The 20,744-nt window shown below is 53.6% G+C and overlaps 1 protein-coding gene across 1 annotated transcript in view; it reads right to left on the reverse strand.

Moving 5' to 3' along the window:
* Window positions 1-423: 423 nt before the first annotated feature.
* The window catches only part of PDCL3 (phosducin like 3), a 44,472-nt gene continuing 24,151 nt past the window's right edge, over window positions 424-20,744 (reverse strand). Inside the window, exons 7-8 of the transcript XR_013831167.1 lie at window positions 19,664-19,852; window positions 424-1,844 (exon numbers count right to left, since the gene is read on the reverse strand). The gene's annotated coding sequence lies outside the window, so the exon portion shown is untranslated. The remainder of the gene's footprint in view (window positions 1,845-19,663; window positions 19,853-20,744) is intronic.

The raw sequence follows: 20,744 nt of genomic DNA on the forward strand, positions 1-20,744 counted from the left end.
CCCCTGAAGTCTAGCAGACGGCAGGCAGGAGCCGTGGAAGTGAGCACAAGGAAAAGGAGACTCCTCCAGGGAAAGCTTTGGGATCACCTTCCAGAGAAGCACGTAGGTCAGAGCATGAGGAGTAACTGCCCAGAGCCCAGGGGCCTGTGGGCAGAGAGCGGGCCGCCCTGTATCCCCAGAGACTTCAGCCCTTGGCAGTGGCGGAGGGCGGGCTTAGAGCAAGAACCTTGGGGCTCTCTTCTCCAAGCGGGTGTCAGGAGGTGGCGGGCCCGGAGTCCCATCCTGTCCCACCACCCATGCAGGGAGCACGCTCTCCTGAGGCCCCGGACTCGAGAGCTGGAGCATCTTCTCCAGGTGTGAAAAGAGACTCCTGGTTTAGAGAGAGCAGCTCCCAGGCCTAGAGACTCTGCAGCTGATCACGAAGCAGCCCCGAGAAGCACCACAGTTGAGGTCAAGGGCTACAGCCCAGACAAGGTAAGACTAGCCGCCCTGCCCCTGAGCAGCCCCCAGGGCCCAGGGCGACTCTGGTCCCCTTGTTGGTGTCCCTGCCTGGAAGACGGTCCTTCTGCTCTGAGCCACGACTCCCCAGCTCCTGGGACTCTGACAGTCTTCCTCAACCTGTCCTGGAAAATCGCGAAAACTGCTTACATTGTTCCAGTCCAAACCCCATTCTGGAGCTTTAAATGTTCCCGGCTTGTTTAAAAAATTAAAATCTGAGCTCCCAGAGTTCAACTACGAGGTACTGATTGGATAAAGGCAACGCTTCCCCGCCCTCTCCAGCGACCACAGGCCACTGTTGGGGAATTCAAAGGAGGCACAGCCACATCTGAAGGTGACCAGGATGTCGAAGGTGCCAGAAACCACGTTGTGGGGGAACACACCACCCCGCCCCCATGCAGGTCAGTGATGGGAAGACCCGGGGGATGCTGTTGGCTCCCCCTGCGGTTCCGAGGGCAGAAGCAGGACCAACAGGTGGCCACCTGGGGGCTGGGGAACCGATGTCGGTGTCACATAAGTGGGCCTTGAGCCCATGTCACTGGCTTCCACAGGGGAGCGCAGTCACTTGCACATACTTGTCCCAAGAAGGACGACGTCGCTACAGGTAGGCTGCGCGGGAAGCCGCAGGGACGGAAAGCTCGTGCACGGCACATGAGTGAGGAAGGGGCACCACTCAGTCCAGCGGATCAGCCCATCCACCCGGGCCTCGAACCTTCACCATGAAGCCACATACTCTTGAGCGCCCACCACTCCTTGAGTATGGGTGGGGCTGGACGTTTAGGCCCTCTGTCCAGGGTCCTGGGGAAGGAATTCCTGCTCAAGATGGGAGGTCGAGCTCAATAATGCTCTCCCCACCCCAAGCGCCCCCAGAGCACTGAAAGGTCATCATCTATCTACCTGCTCTCAGTCAGCTCCAAGCAGGGTGCATGGGGTCAACAGCCATAAGGGGCAAGCCCTGCAAATGTGGGAGCCCCACTGTTCTGGGCTCCAAACACACGTGCACTCTTCTCATCTGTGCCACAGATGTCCCCAGCTGTGAGCTCCAGAAGGATGCTTCCAGGCCCATCTCTCGCTCTTCCTGCGTCTCCACCTAAACACTGGTCTTTCCTCGGAGGTTTCTTGCTCCCTGGGATGAGCTGCCCCTCATCCAGGCTCCCCCATCCAGGGGCTCCATCAGCCGCCACCTGGGCTCGGGGAGCGCTGGGCTCGCGGGGGTCAGACAAACTCACTTTCTGTTCCAGTTTCCACGGGTGACCCAATGACCTACTTTTCTGTGCAGCTTTTGGCATATAACTCAGCATCCTTGCAGTCAGAGCACTCCTCCATGGATCGGTGATGTTTAGAGCCTGTGACAGGAAACATGAGGGTAATGGCCCTACAGAGAAAAATATAATGCACCAAGGTGCTCACGGCCGCCGGGCTGGGCCTGTTTAACCGCACAGACATCATTTATCATGAGAGAAGTGACAAATTCATCTTTGTGTTTTTCCAGCGTATAGCTCTGTGTTTGCTCATGCATGTCCGTTAGGCTTACTTCTCCCACTTTCATATTTAAATGAAAACAAATCGGCTCATTTACCCTGAGACTCTCAGCCTGACAGAGATCGAAAGTGTGTGTGTGTGTGTGTGCCTGTGCGACCGTATGCGCTGTATTTGTTATGCCTCAAAGGTCTGGGATGTCTGGATGGAGTGGATCATTCAAAAAGAAAGAAATTTCCAGAATGTTCAATCATCTGCACAAAACAGAGTCTGAAACTGCTCAGGAAAAAAGGCGCATTGGTAAAACAAGTGCCACAGACAGAACCACATCAACGTGGCAGTCTGTCGCAAATGTCAGTGTCACATATAATTTATACCTTCACGGAGAACTGCAACCAATCGTGTAATTACTTTTTGCTGCCTGTGTTAACTGGTCTGGAAGGAGACAGCTGCCAGGGAAGGAAGGCAGAAAGGATTCCGGATGGGGAAGCGCTGAGAGGATTGGAACATGGAGTCAGCCCTGGGTCAGGGACAAGAAGTGGTGGGCGCCAGGGATGGAGGGGAGAAGGCCAGGCCAGGGCACCTCGAGCCCCTTTCAGAAAGGCATGTGCAGGCAGGAGGCCCTGCAAGGAGAGACCCTCTCCAGTGGAGATGCTCCCTTGCTTTTAAATTTGTTCTTCTTTTAAAATTACACGAGTAACACAGAGACACCTGACACGAGGGTGAAAGGAAGTTCCCTTTACCCACTCCTGCAAACACAGTTGCTAACCCTTTGGTCTGTATACTTCCAGAGCTCCCCATGCATTTACGTGCCTGGTGTCGCATACCTCGGTTTATTGCTCTCCGCAGGTGTTGCGCTTTTTACAAATTGAAGGTTTGTGGCGACCCTGTGCCGAGCGAATCTTTTGGCACCATTTTTCTAATAGCACTTGCTTACTTCGTGTCTCTGGGACACATTTTGATAATTTTCCCGTTTCAAACCTTTTCATTGTTATTATATTTCTACAGTGATCAGTGATATTTGATGTTACTATTGCAAAAGATTATGACTGGCTGAAGGCTCAGGGCATGGTTAGCATTTTTTAGCTAATGTACTTTTCATTGTTCTTTTTTTAGACATGATGCTATTGTTCCCAGACTACAGTATAGTGTAAGAATAATGTTTTTGGTCTTTTTTTTGCGGTACGCGGGCCTCTCACTGTTGTGGCCTCTCCTGCTGTGGAGCACAGGCTCCGGACGCGCAGGCTCAGCGGCCATGGCTCACGGGCCCAGCCGCTCCGCGGCATGTGGGATCCTCCCAGACCGGGGCACGAACCCGCGTCCCCTGCATCGGCAGGCAGACTCTCAACCACTGCGCCACCAGGGAAGCCCTAAGCATAACTTTTATATGCACTGGGAAACCAAAAATGTGTGTGACTTGCTTTGTTGCAATATTCACTTTATTGTGGTGGTCTGGAACCAAACCCACAATATCTCTGAGGTCTGTGTATATACATATATATATACACACATATATTATACATATATATATACTATATATACGTACACTCTTACACAAGTGGAATCGGCAGCACTTGTGAGACTTGGTCTCTCCCTCCCTCGTGAGGCTCTTTCTGCCCTTCTTTCTGGGGATCTTCCTTTCCAGGCTCTCCTCCTACTTCACTGCTCACTGTCTGGTCCTTCTCTGCCTCCCAGGCTGGGTCCTCCTCTAAATGAGGGACGGTCCCCGGCTCAGTACTGGACCATGTCTCTTCCCCTTTAACCTCTCTCAGTCCTACGGCCATGCATCGTGTTTAGAAGATGATGCCTCTCAACATCTTCCTCCAGCCTGAAGCTGGACCACCACCTGCCCGCCTGACAGCTCAGCCTGGACCCCTGATCGGCCGTGCAGACGGGGCCGAAGCAGAGCCTTTGGTTTTGTGCCCCCTGAACCTGCTCCTCTCCCCAGCTGACCAGCATTTCCTGCCACATGGAGATCCTCCTTGGTTTCTCTCTTTTCTTTCACACTCCAAACCATCCACAAGTCCCGGGCCTCTACCGCCCAGAATCTGCTCACTTCTCACCCGCACCTCCACTGTGGTCAGGCCACACTTCTGCCTACCCTGACCTACTGCCGTGCCTCCCGACCGGCTCTGCCCGCCTGAAACCACTCCCATACAGAACCAGCGGCCCTGTGTGGCCCACCCAGCACGTCTCTCCGTCCCATGTCCCACCCTGGCTTCAGGGGCGTGGGCTCCCAGGGAGGGACTTCTGGCTTGCTCACCGCTTACAGCCATAGCACATGGCACGTTCTCAGTGAATGCACTCAGACTAAACCAATTAATTTCTATTTTACTTTTCAAACTTTACTGTCCTGGAGATTTCTCCATATTGTTGTTTGTAGCATCTATCTCGCACTTTGGAATTGCTACAAAATATTTCATGCCGTGGGTTGGCCCTGATTATTTAACTACTCCCTCTTTAACTACTCTCTTACCGATAAACAATTGAGTTGATCCATTTTCGTAGGTGTGATTAACAAATGAACTAAGTTGGAGGAGTTTAGGAGAGGAGCTCTCTTCCTTGCCTAGGGAACCCATGGATGGGTTTCAAGGTGTCTGGAAACCCTAAAAGGGTGTGTGTGGAAGGCTGCCAAGGTATGTGACAACGCAGAACTTGTCCTGGGGAATGCTGCTTTCGTAACCTCCTGGAAGCTATAAATTGCTGGATCGGGGCGTTTGCTTAAACTAACCCAGGCCATCCGCCGTGCTGTCCCTGCCAACCCCTAGCAGGGAAAATGAACCGATTTAGACTAAAACACTGTGGTCAGTCCAGAGGCCTGGAGGCGGTGCATTCCAGGCGAGGGGACCGGAGCTGGGATGGGGGACCTGCCACAACTGCCTGGTGCTCTATGCAGCCTCCAAACCTCTGCCAGGCTCTTCCCCCATCCTGACCATGACCCTGGAGGCCTCCGTGCCTCCAAGCTGCACGCAGGAAATGCCTCCGTAACTGGAAACTGCCACAGAATGGCACCTGTGGCTTTGTTTTCTGACTTCCCGATTGCTCCATCTCCCAGTCCTGTCCTAACGTTGGTGTCCAAAGGGAGAAAAGAGGAATATAAAAGGGACCATGATGCATGCAGTTGCTGAGAGCAGCAGTGAGCTGTCTAAGATGCAAAGAGGCTCTGGAAATCCCGCCTAGGAGAGGTGCCTGGCTGAAGGAAGCGTTACCTGCAGCTGCTGGCTGCCCTCGGCCCTGGGGCCGCGCCCCCGGCAGCTCCTGCTGGAGCAGCCCCGCCGCCCAGACTTGATGGAGGACGAGGCAGCGGTCCCTGCAAAGCCTTGAGCAGCAGGTCCCTTCCCCTACCCACCAGCCAACGTCTCGTCCGTCCACCGCCCGTCAGCTCCTCAAGGCTCCAGACTCAAGAGTCTGGGTAACACCCAGCGCGCCAGCAAGACATCAGATGCATCGGGGTACTTTCCTGACAAATGGGTGGCTTTGACACTTTGGGGCAGAAGGATACAGTAGGTGGTCAAATGTGAAGACCTATGTCATCTGTTAAAATTAATATTGAATTATAAATGCAATACAGCATGACGACTAAGAGCATGGACTTGAGGCTGACAACCTGAGCACCAATCCCAGCTCCACACGGACTGTCTGTGCTGTCGGGGGAGCTCCTGACTCCTCTGGCCTCAGTTTCTCCATCAGTAAGGCCACCCCTGGCTGTTCGCCCTTCTCTACACCCTCCACCTGCGGCCGGGCTGGCGCTGGACCACGTCCCCAGCCTTCCTAGCAGCGTGGTCACGTGACTCCCTCCTCTCCCACAGGAGGAGGAACTGCCTTGTGCTGTTTCCAGGTGTCTCCCTCCACCTTCTTTTCTGCTTCTGAGGGCTGAGCAGCAGCGACCAGAGCCACTCTGGAAGGCACACGCAGACAAGGGCAGAGTAGCCAACCGCCTGACCGTGCTGCCTTCCAACTTGGAACTCAGGCTGTCACGTGAGGGAGAAGGAATCTTCAATCTGGTTAGAGCTGCCGCGTTTCTGCATCTCTCTCTTAAGGCAGCTATAGTTGTCCTCACTAAAACCCTATTTCTCAGAGGTGTGGGGAGAATTCAACACGATCGGAAATAGAGAGGGATTAGGACGGTGCCTGGCAGTCAGTGCTGTACATGGGTTAGCAAACAGCACTGGTGTTATCAGGAGGGGGGAGTGTATGTAAAAACCATGTGGTATATCTTGACGCCACGTATCCACCAGGCACACGGGCGGTGGAGCTCCTCTTGTCCAGTCTGTAGCACTATTGCCCAGACGACCCACAATTTTTCAGTAACACAGAGTAGAAGAGCACATGATATTCTGGATTGTCTTTGGTTACAAAAGTTCTTTACGATGAGTAAAACAGTGTACCCTACCCAGGAAGTTCCCAGAAAGAGTGATTAGAAACTTGTGCTGGGGGACAGGAACGGAGTGATAATTACCATGCTGGATGACTTTTCAATGACCTAGAAATATAAATGTGAAGAAAGAAAGTCGATGCACCACCCCTTTTTCTAAATTTAAGTGTGGTATTTCTTTGTGTCTTTCTTTCCTGGTCGTCTACTCTTACACTGGCTCTTTGGGTAAGCACATTTCCGGAAAATCCTGGGCGTTCATGACCCCTGTAGCGCACGCATCCCCTATGGCCCTGGGGTGCAGGCCCCCCTGGTTGTCTGGGCCCTGAAGGGAGCAGGGAGAAGGCTGCCGGAGGAACAAGGGAACGGCAGGTGGGCTACAGACCACGGACTCACTGGGAGCCTTTGTTCTGGTGAGTGTGCAGAGATGCTGCAGCCTCCGCCTGTGACGGCCCCAGGTACACAGCTGTCCCTGCTGTCACTCACTGCTCATGGACACACACAGCGCCCACAGGGTGGCACCGGGATCCACTGTGTCGATCCCTGCTTTGAACAAGAGCGAGAAACACCTAAACTATTTCCAGCTCCCCCGGCTGGGGACACGGCCTCCTACTCCCCAGCCGTGGAGCTGAGCGGGAGACAACTGCTCCTGGACTAACCCGAGGGGCAGGAAGCCTACAAGGCCACCATCCCCTGCAAAAACCCAAGTCCAGGGTGCTCCACGCATCACACCGGGATTGGTGAATTAGCCCGAGATGTCCATGCAGAGCCAGATAAACAAAAGGCCCTGACAGCTGTCCGACTCCCAGCCTGGCCGGGGCCCCAGGATTCTGCGTTACCCTTGCAGCCCCCCGGCCTCACCACGTGCCCATGTAACGCGGCTCCTCCACGTGCGTTTGAGGCACCCAATTAAGTGAGCAGCAGGCAGGCCAGCAGGTGGTCACAGGCCCAGGCTCTGGGCGCAGACAGCCCGGTTCTGCCCCTCACAGGAGATACGGCCTCGGTCTGGGCCCTTTCCTCTCTGGGGCCTCAGTATTCTGATCAATACGGTAGGTAGAGACAGACTGACCTAACGGAGCCTTTGACAGGTTAGAGAGAAGGTAGGCAGAACGCTTAGCAGCGAGTCTTCCACAGTGTTTGTTCCATAAATGGGGGGGCTGTCCCCAGTGGTCCCACCTGTGATCCTGGAGGGATTACCAACAGCTCCTGCTTCCACATTCACAGGTGTGCCAGCCTGAGTGACAAATGACATGGTTGCCCTATCAACAGACGATGATGGTGGTGGTGGTGGTGACATGACATGGTCATGACAGCTGACAGGGGCGGGGGCTAGCAGGGACCTGGAGGGGTCCCGCGTGCGAGCTTGAGCCAGTCATCAAGGCCCCTTCGGCCCCAGCATCGCTCAGCTACAGCAGGCACAGCGGAGCAGCGGTGCAGGTCACCGCACACAGAGCAGATCGAATCACGAGACTACATACAGGACGCTTTGTTCGAAAGGGGTTCTGTCCTCAAGAAGCCTAGAGTCCTACAGGAGAAGGACGGGAGGGAATAAATAAGGCGGCTGAGGGTGACGTGGTCAGGATGGACAGCAGCACGGCGCAGGGCCCCGGGGTGCGGAAGCCAGCGAGCTGTTCATACAAACCCAGAAGGCTCGGGCAAGGGCCGGGGCTGGGCTTCTGCAGACCCTCTAAGGATGGACCTGTGACTTTCTTCCTAATATCGGTTTCTCTCGAGGACCTCCCTTAGTTTGCTCCTCAGCAAGGGGCTTCACAGAGATGTCACAGATGATGACAACGACAGGCACGTGTAGGGCAAAGCCACTTAGTAACACGAACACAGCAGCTGTCATGGGTTGAGCCGGAACTCAGTGCTGCATGACGCCAGAAGTCCTTCACCTCGGCGAACCAGTCGGGCCAGTGCTGTTATCACCATTTCAGAGATGGGGAGAGGGGATGGGGAAAATGAAGGAATTCTCATGGCCTCCCAGCTGGACGGGGCGGGGCTGGGGTTTGAACTGGGTCTTTCCAGCTCTGGGGCAGCTCTCCAGACCCGGAGAGGGTCGTGTCGAAATGGAAGGCTGCTTGCAGCCCAGACTGGGACTGCTGCCCCTTGACAGCCCCCCACCCCTGGAATAAGGCAGAGAGTCAGGTATGAAAGACCAAGAAAGCTCCCCCGAGGGAAGCCTGGCCCGCAGGGCGTAATCCGCAAAGAGACGCAGGACACGTGGAGAGCCAGCTCTGCGGGAGCCTAGGTGTGAGCCTCCCCGAGTCCCCTCCAGCTGGTGGACGCCCACCTCGGGGAGGATAACAGCAAATCTCAGCATCGCTGAGCACACACGAGGCATCAAGCTCCAGGTCCAGCCCCATCACTCCAGTTTCCTTCTAATCCTCACGGGAACCCCACGGAGTAGGTATACCTGAGAGCACGCACGATCCCCACATCAGAGTCCGGGCCAGCGCCATCTCATATGCAGAAACCCAGTGCCCAGAAGTTTCGGGAAGGCAGAATGTGCTCTAACTCAGAGCAACAATTTAACCCCCTCTGAGCATGAAGTGGGCACAGCTCCATCTACGGACGGCGGTGGCCGGGTGGCTTTTGGAGCTGTGGGTCCTGGCAAGCACGAACCTTTCTGGCCAGTTTGTTTCCTGCCTCCATCTCGAACTGTGAGGGGCAGGGGGGCGGGGGGTGGGGAGTGCGTGCGTGTGTGTGTGTGTGTGTGTGTGTGTGTGTGTGTGTGTGTGTGTGTGACATGAACAGTCAAGTCTATCAGAGGAAATCACAAAATGTGAAAATTAATTTTTCTCTCCAGGAGAGCAGCATCAAGGATTACAAAGTGCATTAACAGTACAATATGCAGGAAGCGGGTCAGTTTGCTGGCCTTGGCCGTGGAACACAGGCGCTGGGAGAAGAAGGATGTGCCCCGACAGGTATCGAAGAACAGGCCAAGTCAGAGCTTGTGTGTGGAGGGCAAGGCCCCGACCGCAGAGGTGCCGCAGCTGGCTCCAGCACGCGGGCTGTGGCAGGAGGCGAGGGCAGGGCAGGGCCGGGAATCTGGGGCAACGGGAGACACCCAGGCAGGGTTCGCGCACAAAGACCCAGCTACCTGGTTGGCAGCAAGGTAACCAGTTGCTAGGCCTGAAGTCCAAGCTGCATGGACACCAAGTCCCTGTTTCCATATGAGGAGCTCTCTCAGGGTCCCCTGACTCAGGCCGGTGAGAGCCAAGGGCTGTGCTGGAGGCACGGAGACATGGGAACAGGGCAGGAGGAGAGTGACCTGGCAGGTCCCGCCTGAGACCTCAGTGTTGTTCTGGACACCGTGCAGGTAAAACCCAGCTGACAGTGAGGCTGGACAGGACTGCCCGAGCATTGGCTTTCAGAGGGGCTCCAGGTACCACCCTCCGGGATGCTTCGGACAACTCATGTGCAGAACCTTTGGCAACAGTTCCCTTGTTTGTACTTCTGACAAGAATTGGCTTCCCCCAAAGCAGGTCAGGAGCTCCTCGGAAACTTATGGATTCTGACTTTGATTTTTCCATCTTGAGGTTCAAAGCGCATGAATAAGTTCATTGGAAGAAAAAAGTTGATTTTTAAAAAAACAAACGTGCTTGGCATGAAGGGAAGTAAAAACTGAAGGAGTCAGGGAAAACCCAGGCTGTGGCCCAGCAGACGCTCACCCACTGCTGGCCCCGCCCACGGCCGTGGCAGGTCCCCGGGTACGGCGGGGCAGGTGTGGCCCTGGATACACAGACCAGGACACCGGATGAGCCAGCTTGTTCTCTGTGCTGCCACCCTCGGCCCCGGCCCCCCGACGGCGATCACCGTGTGCACTATCACTGAAACTGCCTTTCCCCACGAGTCGTAAGGACAATTTGTTACCTCAGTGAACATCAAATGCCTTCTCCACAACGGACAGGTTTCTTCATCCCTCTTTGCCAGAAAGAGGAAATCAGGTGATTCCATCAAGCAGGCAGGCATCATGTCACCCCCGGCTCATGGCTTTATGACAAGAATAAGAGTAGGAGTCGTGCAAAAAGTTCAGATCCTTACGAACCAGGACCCCATCTGACTTACTCTGCATCCTCAGCAGTATTTAGCCCAGGTCCTGGTCCAGGGTGAGCTCTCAGTGAATGGCTGCTGAACAAGGGAACGAGGGAGCCAAGCTCACGCCTTCGGATTGGGCGTGGCAGTCATGACAGCATCTTCCCGCGAGGTCTGGAGGATGGGGTCGGGCGGAGGGCACGGGGTGGATCTCACTCTGCCTCAACAGCAACCCCCTCTCCCCACCTTCTTCAGGCAGCAGCGCCCTGATTCCCCAGGGATGCTGCATCTCCTTCCCGCTCTGGATCCAATTCATCGGATTTGGGTGAACCTGACTATCCCAGGCTCCGGTGGGCGCGTGACCCAACCTGGAAAATCACAAAATCAAGTGAATGACTTACCACGATTGCCATCTCTGGAGACAAAGGACTCCTGGGTTAGAAAATGGTTTTATCCAAGTAAGTCCAGATGGCGATATTCATAATATACTGCCTTCAATGGCCCTGGCCTCTCTCCTGGAAAATGTCAGATTATGGCGGTGGATTCAGGCTGCCTCATCCTCAGACATCAGAGAACATTTTCACAGATGAATAGGTACAAACAAATGAGATTCCATCTCATGTCGATAAAACTTCAGCGGGAAGGAGCATTCCCTGACCTCATGGTTGGACCCAGCTCAGCTACAACAAGGTGTGTTTCAAAGTTTGTGCAGGAATCAGGGTGGAACTGGTAATGCACCTTGAGATCTCATTCTTCACACACATGTATTAATGCAACACAAAGAAAAGCAGCCTCACCTATAGCTTGGTCAACTTGCTGCCTTTGGAATGAGGTTCTTGGAAAGTCTGCGATTTCCTCGCCTGTGAATCTCTTCATTTCAGGGCAGGCCCTAAGCTTCCTGTTGGGGCAATGCCAATAGTTCAATTCCCTCCCAACTGGACGCAGTCTCTGCTGGTTCCATGGTCTGGAAGGCTCTGATCAACGAGTGGGAGGTGGCGTCATCATCTCCATTTGCCTATGAGAACTCGCCAAGGTGGGCCGCTGCTGGCTGCGGAGCTGGGCACCAGGCCCAGGAGCATCAGACCCTCAGCTGGGTCCATCAGGAGTTACTTCTGTTCCAGGGCACGTGGGATTTGAGTAGCTGCTTCACTAGGCTGAGTGAAGGGCCAATGGGATCATCTTCTGAAACAGTCTCTGGTTTCAACAAGAGGGTTACCTGATTCGCGGCTGGCAGTTGGGATCTGCTCCGGGTGCCCTGCACCCTCTGGGCTCAGCAGTGTCAGGCTCTGGGTGGGGCAAGAGGGAGAGGGTCCCGAGGAGTCGGCCTCAAGCAGCCACCCCAGCGTGGGGCCTCCGTGGAGAGGACTCCATCCTAAGGGGCTTCAGACAGTGGAAGACCTGACAAATACCATCCTCGCTCCTCGGAAGTGTCTCAGGGAAGTAGAGTTAGGCTCCATCCTTCTTGCTGGAGAGCCAGTTGTTTGGATTTTTGCCAAACTTAGTTTCTAGGTAAAAAGGTTGCCAGTTGGGGACCAGCAGCTATTCACTGAAACCAAAAGATGATGCAACTGGAGATTTGCCCAGTAAAACTGTTTTCTTCTTTTATCACTCTGGTAATTTGTTTTTTTGTACTAATGTTAGTCATCTCTGAATCGGAAATGGGGGACGAGGGTGCCAGAGGCATAGAGCTTAACTACTGACACAGCGAGGGACTGGAACTCACTGGAATTCTGACTTTCAGGTCCCCGACACACCAGGGACACAGCCCCACCCCCTGCTCCCCTGCTACACGTGCTCAGTGGATTTTCGAGCGGGTGGATGATGACAGGAGTGTCCCCTCCCTCGACAGAAAAATCTGAGCACCGCACGGCTTTGGGTACAGCTCCAGAGCACAGGAGTTTACATCCTCTCTCCTTTCATCCAAAACGTCCATCTGAAAAGGAAATTACTTCTCTATGAAGCCTTTTTACTAGTCCAATGCCCAGCTCAGGAGACACTACCAGAATTTACTGATTTGAAGGTATAATTTCACTCACGGAATCATAAGAATTAATGACTTCCTGTGCCTGCACACCCTTCCTTCCTGCCCCCTCTATAGCACCCACTCCGGCCCAGGCACTCTTTATTCCCAAGGGTCTTCAAAGCAGCTCCCACCATTGGTTCCTTCCCACGTGTGCGATCAGATCCACATGGTTTGGGCTTGGCAGGGATCCATGACTTGCCACGACTGCTTCTGGGAGCCTCAGCGGGACAGGCCGCTGCAGTACTGGCAGTCAGGGGTGTGGGTGACCCGCCTGGGGTACAGTTAGAGACGTGGATGACCGCCCTCCCAGCAGAGGCCAGGAGCCTGGACACCGCATGGACCAGCTTCCGGCAGGTCTCACGGTGCCAGTCTCCGTGTTTCTAGATTTACAGCATTTACACACACGCTCCGGCACGGCCTGCCTTTTCGTCCTCTGACCCCATTCAGAGCTGGGGGTGGGCGGGGAGCTTCTCCTTCTCCAGGGAAAGCGAACCCCTAGATGAAGAGGCACTCAGGCCCTCCCCACCCAGAGACCTCCACGGGTGTGGGAAGCACAGTGCCTGGGCCCACAACACTGAGAGGGGTCACAACATGCTTTAATTTATTTTAAGATCAGAGGGAAAAATGAGTATAACAATAATGACTATAAAATAGTAACTCCAGCCTAGATTATATTCATCTTTATACCAACATAGTCATGAAATGTAATTTTTAATACTTTTTTATGGAGGAAGGAGCCCGCAAAGACAAAAGTGCCCGGGGCCTATGAAAGCCGTGCGGGACCTCGTGACCTGGAATCTTCTGACTACGGGAAACCCTGGCAAGCGGGAGAGCCGGAGCTTAGAAGTCAACGCATCTCCTTCCTTCTTTCAATCCTTCCACCTTTGCTTTCCCTTCCTTCTCCCTCCCTCCCTCTTTCTTTCTTTCCTTCCTTAAATGTGCTCAAGAAAAAAAAAAACTGTGCACTTGAAACAGTGGCCGGACAGCCTGCTCTGTCAGGAGGGTGTTGAGGGAGATGCACAGGCCTCACACCAAATACCAGAGAGGCCTGGGGGTGCCACGGGAACCCCCAGGACCAGGCCGGGGCCCCGACAGCTGGACTCACTCCTGAACCCACACTTGCCCCGTCACGCCTCTGGGTGACACCCTTGAGCAGGGACACTGTACCACGCACGGGGATGAGACAGGCCACCTCTGCCCCCCAGGCCCTCCCTGCTGGGGAGACAGAGAGGCAAACAGGCAATGACAAAGCAGTGACACTTGGTGACGGTGAGCAGCAGGGAGACGGAGGTAGGACCCGTTTCCAGAGAGAAGCCCCTGGGGCCCCTGGTGAAAGGTGGATTTTAGTGTATGTTAGACACTCACTCTGGCCTGCGGAGAAGCAACTGCAAGGGGACAAAACGGGAAGCAGGAAAGCAATTAAGGAAGCGGCGGTAAGGCAGGGAAGAAGGATGTGGGTCTGAGTCATCTGGAGGCCTGGGGGCGTGGAGAGCAGTCAAGCAGACGTCAGAGAGTCAGAGACGGTGAAGCCGTGAGAGCTCCCCGGGTGGTGGGGAGCTCAGGCCCCAGGCCATTGGGAGGATGTGGCATCGGCAGGGAGGAGGCGGAGGGGTGGTGTGTGGGCGCTGAGAAGCATCTGGTCTTCAGGGCGCTTGGACACCTGGCAGACGGTCCAGGCCAGAGGGGAGCAGTTTCCTCGAGGGAAGGCTCTGGTCTGATGAGCCTACCTGTTCCTGTCCTTGCTGAAGGCAACCAGAGGGATGCTCTGAGCTCTGGGAACTGACGGCCTTCCCCGCATCTTGAGAGGGAGTTTGCATAGAAAGCCTTCCTGGGCCCCTCCACAGGGAGTCTGAGATTCTAAGGATCACTGGAGGACAGCAACAGGTTGCTGCCCTTGGGACAGCAGTGCCACTGCCCACCTGGCTGCTGCCTGGCGCCAGCTGCCCAGGCCTCAGCCCCACACTGCTCCCAGTGGCCACCTGCTCCCACGCCGAAAAGCACTGAGCCTTGGTACCGTAGAGGGAGTGGAGGATGAGGGCGGGGAGGAAGCAGGGTGGGGTGAGCGGGCAGAGAGCTGTGCAGAAAGGGGAGTGGGTGGGACATCAGGAGACCTGATCTCTGGCTAAGCCTGAGTGGCCTTGGGCAAGTCACTGCACCTTTCTGAGCCTCTGTCCTCAAACGCCAGAGGGAAGACTGTCCTGCTGATTTTCTCATTACACTATAAGTCCAGGAACTCATAAGACGGGTCCATGGGCAATCCCCGGCTCTCGCACGTGTCTGTGTCCCCCCGCACGGGCTCCCCGGCACGGTGTGACCCTAGCTTCCAGCTGTGGGGTGAACGTTTCCCTAACGCACCTCACACTCTCCTGAGCAGCTCGCCCCGAGCAGAAAACAGTCTCAACTGGTCTCGGCTTCAGGCAGACGCTCCCTCTGCAGGCGGGGCAGCCGTGCTCCCACCCAGCGCTCCATCCCTGGAGAGCCCCTGCAGGCCCAGAGGAGCAGGTGGCCCCGGGGAGCCCAGTGCCTCCAGATGCCTGGAGGGGGCAGAATCCACCCCTCTGCCACCTTTCCTTGCCCATCAAGTGATTCTGGCTCCCAGGAGCCTCTGTGGAATGGAGACGAGCCTCCCCAGACCCTCTGTCCAGAGCTCATGGGCCAGTATTACTTTCTAAGCAAGACCCCAGGCCTTGGTGCTGTGGGCCTCAGCTGGGTCCTCCTCTGGGCGCACGGGTGCCACAGTCAGGGTGGGCGCCTGCTTCCCTCCACTTGCCAAGGTAGCAAGGCTCAGAGTCCACCCTGACTATCAGGACAAACGAAGCCCTCCCACGCCGGTGATGGCCGCAGAGACGTTGCCATGGTAAAGGGGAATCGGGAGAGCAGCCTGTGCTGGAAGAATCACCAGCATTTAGACGGATGCACTGCTAATGCTGGCGGGGGCTCCGGGCACACCCCGCTGCATTCTGCTCCAGCAGCGCGTGGGAGGAAAGAACGGCCCTTTCACTCCCAAATAGGTTTCACTGTGGCCTCGGTTCCAAGTTCAGTCATAAGGACTTGGAGGGGAAATGGGAAGCTCAGAGCAGTTACGGATCCCATACAGTAGAGGGGCAGAGCCCAGACTCACAAAGCGCACCATCACAGTACTGAACCCAAGAGGGATGGGACATGAGAGACGGGCCTATAGAGGTGGGCTCTGAACAGACAGAACTGAGAGCAGGAATGAGAGGGGGCTGTGCTGAGCAGAGAGAATCGAGCAAAGAAAAGATTTAAAGAACAAAATTCATCATGAAACACATTTTGTTGTTTGCTTGAGCCATCAGGTAGTTTATGCTCCAGATGCTTCTGCTCTAAGACTCCACGACATGCTTCATCCCTGAAATGTATCAATAATTCCCTCCCTTGCAAAATGGGGTTTACTTGCAGGGCCAGAGGGACCTGTGATAAACGTGGTACAGCCATGAGGGCACGTTCAGGGGTCAGGGCACCACCTGAGTGCAGGGTGTCATTGTGAGGTTAAGTTTACGGGTCACTATCAGTTACGAGCAATCTGTGTGAAACACACCCAGGGTATCAAGAACCGCATAGAGAGGATGCCTGAAAATGATGCTGCCCCGGCTCCGCGTGTGTCACAAGCTTCCCCAAGCTCCCCACAGCCCTTCTTCAGCCGGTGAGCAGAGGACACGTGGCACTAAGGGCCGGCGCGGTTTCCTGGGGGATCGCGCCCTCGCGTGGCCGCTTCTCGCATGACAGCTGCGCCCGCGGGGTCGGGGGGTGGGGTGGGGCGGGGAGTTAGTGCAGCGGACGCAGCCCCGGGTCCACCGGGTGAGCGACCTGAGGCTCCCAGGAGCCAGCGTGCATCTCGCGCCGTCCTGAAGCTCCCCATGCCCCTCCTCCCGCTGGCCCCTGGCCCCCGCTGCCCCGCAAACTCTGGTGCCCCAGCTAGCTTGGCCTCCAGGAGGAAAAGCCTTTTTTATTTCTCTCTCTGGTTACTGAATTTAACTTTATTTCTGTAAAACTATTCAAAAAATGGAAAAATACAAAATAGAAAAGTTAAAATTACCCTACAGCCCACCACCTAGAAATAACTTAAAAATAATTTTTTGTGAATGTTATTCCAAAGGCTCCCCAAACCTATATGCAGAAGGATAGATTCCTAGAATAATGATATAAAATGGCATTTTGGTACACATCTATCTCCCTTCCTTCCTTTCTTTCCTTCCTTCTTTCCTCCTTTCTCTTTTTTCAATGAAAATTTTCATGTAAAATGAATTCATTAATGGAGTGGTACCTGCAGGCAGAATTTCCCAACTGGTTGAATTCTGTCCCTTGATGCTGGCCACTGGGCACATTCACCTGCCCCCGTAATCAAGCCAGTGCTGAGTCAGACACCAGGCTCCCCAAGCCCTTTACACTCTCCACTGTGTCATGTGCTCAGTTTCCAAGAAGGCTCATCCCATTATGGTCTCTGCTCTGGGGAAACGGGGGCTCAGAGACCAACTCGACTTGTTCAGGTGTAAATGTCTGTCAGACAGCAGAGCCTGGGTACCACAGGTTATTTCTAAAAGGATGCTGGGCTACACGTAAGACATCCAGGTCCTTAAGCCGACAAGGAACAAAAACTCTGGATGAAAGATTTCAAGGGCAGCTGGTGACCGCAGAACTCCACTCTTGCAAGCAAAGCAAGAGGAGATTTCTGTCCAGAAGAGCATCTCCCTGGCCCTCCTGAGAGAAGAGTCTGTTTGGGAATCCTCTCCTCTCCCCGCCCGGCAGGAAGTGGGAAGGAGTACAACATCTTCCAGAAGATGATGGGACCTGAGCATGGCTGCCCCACCCCCACTCCCCCTTGCTGATGATTCCAGAATTCAACCTCACATGGTGAATCACACCACTGCCAACTGATCAAAACCCAGTGAGCTGTGAGTCTCGGGTATTAGCTATTACAAAGGAAGTTATTTTTTAAAACTGGGAATTTGAAATTCGAAAATGATCACAAGAATGATTTCATTTTTGCAGTAATGACTGAAGTTAAAGGGCAACAGTAAACATGTACCTCTTGAGAGTCTGGAGCTCAGAGTCAGCCTGAGGGTGCCAGCCGTCGGCTCTAACGGCCCAGAGTCGGGGAGACCTAACACCATGTGCGCTGGGGCCACTGTACCCGTCACCTGCCTCGGCCCTGCCTGACCAACAGGGCACCAAAGGACCTGCGTACGATTACGTCACCTGGGGTGCAGATGGGAGACGAAAACCACACCAGCAATTTGAACAGGGAAAATGTAACGTGAACATAGAGCCGTATTAACTAGTACCAGGGGCTTCTCTACGGAGAAGGGATACGAGCTCTGAAGAATGCCCGAGAGCTGAGGGAGCGGTCCGAGGAGGGAGCAGACTTGGCTGGGACTCGGACCTCACGGACAGAGTGTTCACAGGGTTTTCTGGGCCCCCTCTGGTCCGCAGCCAATGCGGAGGGTGGCGAGCAGGAAGCCCAGGGTGACGTGAAGCTTGTTAGAGGGTGAGAGTCCCTGGTGTCACACACACTACCAGCAGCCACATCACACAAGCCAGAAGGGGGGAGAGCACCCAGAACATTACTTCTGCAATGTCCATCCAGAACCTTCTAGTGACAACTCTAGCAAAAGAAGAATGTTCACAGGCTCCAACTCCAATATTACAAAGCAGGGCAGAGAAGCCTGGGTCTGCAGTAGAAAAACAGTACACGGATACCTAGCCCCAAATGCTCATCTATAAAGAAGGATAAAGAAGATGTGGTACATATATACAATGGAATACTACTCAGCCATAAAAAGGAACAAAATTGTGCAATTTGCAGAGAATGGATGGACCTAGAGACTGTCATACAGAGTGAAGTAAGTCAGAAAGAGAAAAACAAATATCACATAATATTGCTTATTCGTGGAATCTAGAAAAATGATACAGATGAACTTATTTGCAAAGCAGAAATAGAGACAGACATAGAAACCAGATGTATGCATACCAGCGGGGGAAGGTTGGGGTGGGATGAATTGGGAGAGTGGGATGGACATACACACACTACTATGTATAAAACAGACAACTAATGAGAACCTACTGTATAGCACAGGGAACTCTACTCAGTGCTCTGCGGTGACCTAAATGGGAAGGAAATCCAAAAAAGAGGGGATATATGGATACGTACAGCTGATTCGCTTTGCTGTACAGCAGAAACTAACACAACATTGTAAAGCAACTCTACTCTAATAAAAATTAATAATAAACAAAAGGATAAATAAAGCGTGGCAGAGACACCTAAGGAATAGTACGCTGCAGTGAAAATGAGCGTTTCTGGGTGTCAGCCACATGGCTGAGTCTTAGAAACATAAGTTGAGTGGGAAAAGAAGTCGCAGAAGACAAAATACTTATAAAGCTTACAATCAAGCAAAAAGACATGGTGTATTGTTTACCTGTACATACATGGATGATGAAGCTACTTCCAGATGAGCAAAATAATGAGAAAATAACATCCAGGAGAGTGGTGACCTCTGGGGGTGAGATGGGGATGGGATGGGGTGGTGGGCACCGGGTAGCTTCAGATACACTGACAACATTCGAGTTCTGGTGTTCACGGCAAGTTCACGAGCATTGGTTTGATTACTATGCCTCATAATTTACACGAATGTAACATCTGTTACATAGGTACCTGCGCCTGTGTCAAATGCTACTAAATAACGTAAAAAGAATCAAACTGTGTAAGTGACTTGGGGAGTTTCTGCTCTAACAGCAGCTCCTGTTTAAAAAGACTGCACATCTGAACTGATACAGCTCTCTATGAACGTGCCAGACTGCTGGCAAAACTGTAAACTTCGTGGAAACATAAGCCAAGTACGCAAGCCAAGTGTCCAGGACAAAGGAGCCTGCTCTCCATCACTCTGTGGGGACCAGATCACCAGGATTCTGGCCCAGCCCAGCGCTGTCCCCCAGGCCCCAGCCTGAGCCAGGTGGACTATGCAGCTGCCTCCAGCCCCACCTCCTGCCCCCGCTCCCTGACAGTGGTCAGAGCCCACGAGGGAACCATCAGGGTAGTCTGATGGACAGTATGAAAGCGTATGAACTGCAACACATGTCCAGGCGGTAAAGGAACTAGAAGCCAACCTCTGCCAAAGCTTCCTGGCAGGTTTAGAAGCTCATCCTCAACAAGAACAAAACCTGGACCAGCTTTACAGGCTGCCCTTCCTCCCTGTGCTTCCTGGGAGAAAGTGTTTATAATGAAGGGAATTTCTTACCTGCCCTTATCCTTCAAGGCTCGTTCTAGAAGCCACCTCCCTCGGAAGCCGCTCCTGACTTCTCTGGGGTCTGCCTCTGGTCTCCACACCCATGTGGTTCTCTCCTCATTGCGTCCGGGAGCTCGGCGAGGGCAGGTTCCCAGTACCCAGCACAGGCCCGGCATGTAGCAGACACTCAGCCCATGCCTGCTGGAAAAGTGAACGCAGCCATGAAAATGAATTCAGTAAGAGCACAACCTTTAGCTCTGAACCCAAACGCTGCTCGACTCATCATGACTCCGGGTGATGACTCATCTCCACTGTGGACCCAACAAATTTTGGGAAACTACCATAGTGCCTTTCCTTTCGTTCCGGTAAAGGCCCTCAAAGTGCCAGCTGTGTGCCAGGGACCACGTAGGTGCAAGGGACACACGGGTGGGTGTCAGCACCTATCTTCAAGGGGTTTTGGGCCAGAGGTACCAACTGCTGCTCACCAGAGCGTCAGCACTGCTGTTAACATCACACCACTGCAGGGAAAGGGGAAGGACACTTGGTCTCTGATGGTCATGGACTCAGCGTGGAGAAGGCAGCCTCTCAGGGAACTGGAAACTCCATCCCACAAACTACCTCTTATCATCATCCTGTCTATTATTCCCTTTAAAGCTAACTTGCATTCCAAGTTTCGGGGTATTGTCCCAATTTTATTCCTGGCTTCAGTCAACATTCCTGGAAAGTCAACGCCTAAAGCCACACTGGCTTCCCTTAGTCCTACTATGCGGGGAAAGGATGCTGAAGACAAGAGGTCAGAGAGAGAACCCAGTCCTGCTTTTTAGCCTCTATTTTCTATGCTCTCTTTGGCTTCTACCTCTCCAAACAAGCTTTTAAAGAAATCCTAATTGGATAACCTTTTGGGAAGCAAAAATAGAAGTGGGTTTCTTATACTAAAATTATATCAAACAAAATGAAAACATTAAAATACCAGAAACAAGCATAAGTGATGTTTTTCACCTGGGCCTGGGGCAGGTCTGTGTGCTAACAGAAGTTGTAAACAATGAAATGCTGAACATGGTAACACTTCTATATGGCAAAAATGGACTAAAAC

The sequence above is a fragment of the Stenella coeruleoalba genome (genome assembly GCF_951394435.1).
Source record: "Stenella coeruleoalba genome assembly, chromosome: 13".
NCBI lineage: Eukaryota > Metazoa > Chordata > Mammalia > Artiodactyla > Delphinidae > Stenella > Stenella coeruleoalba.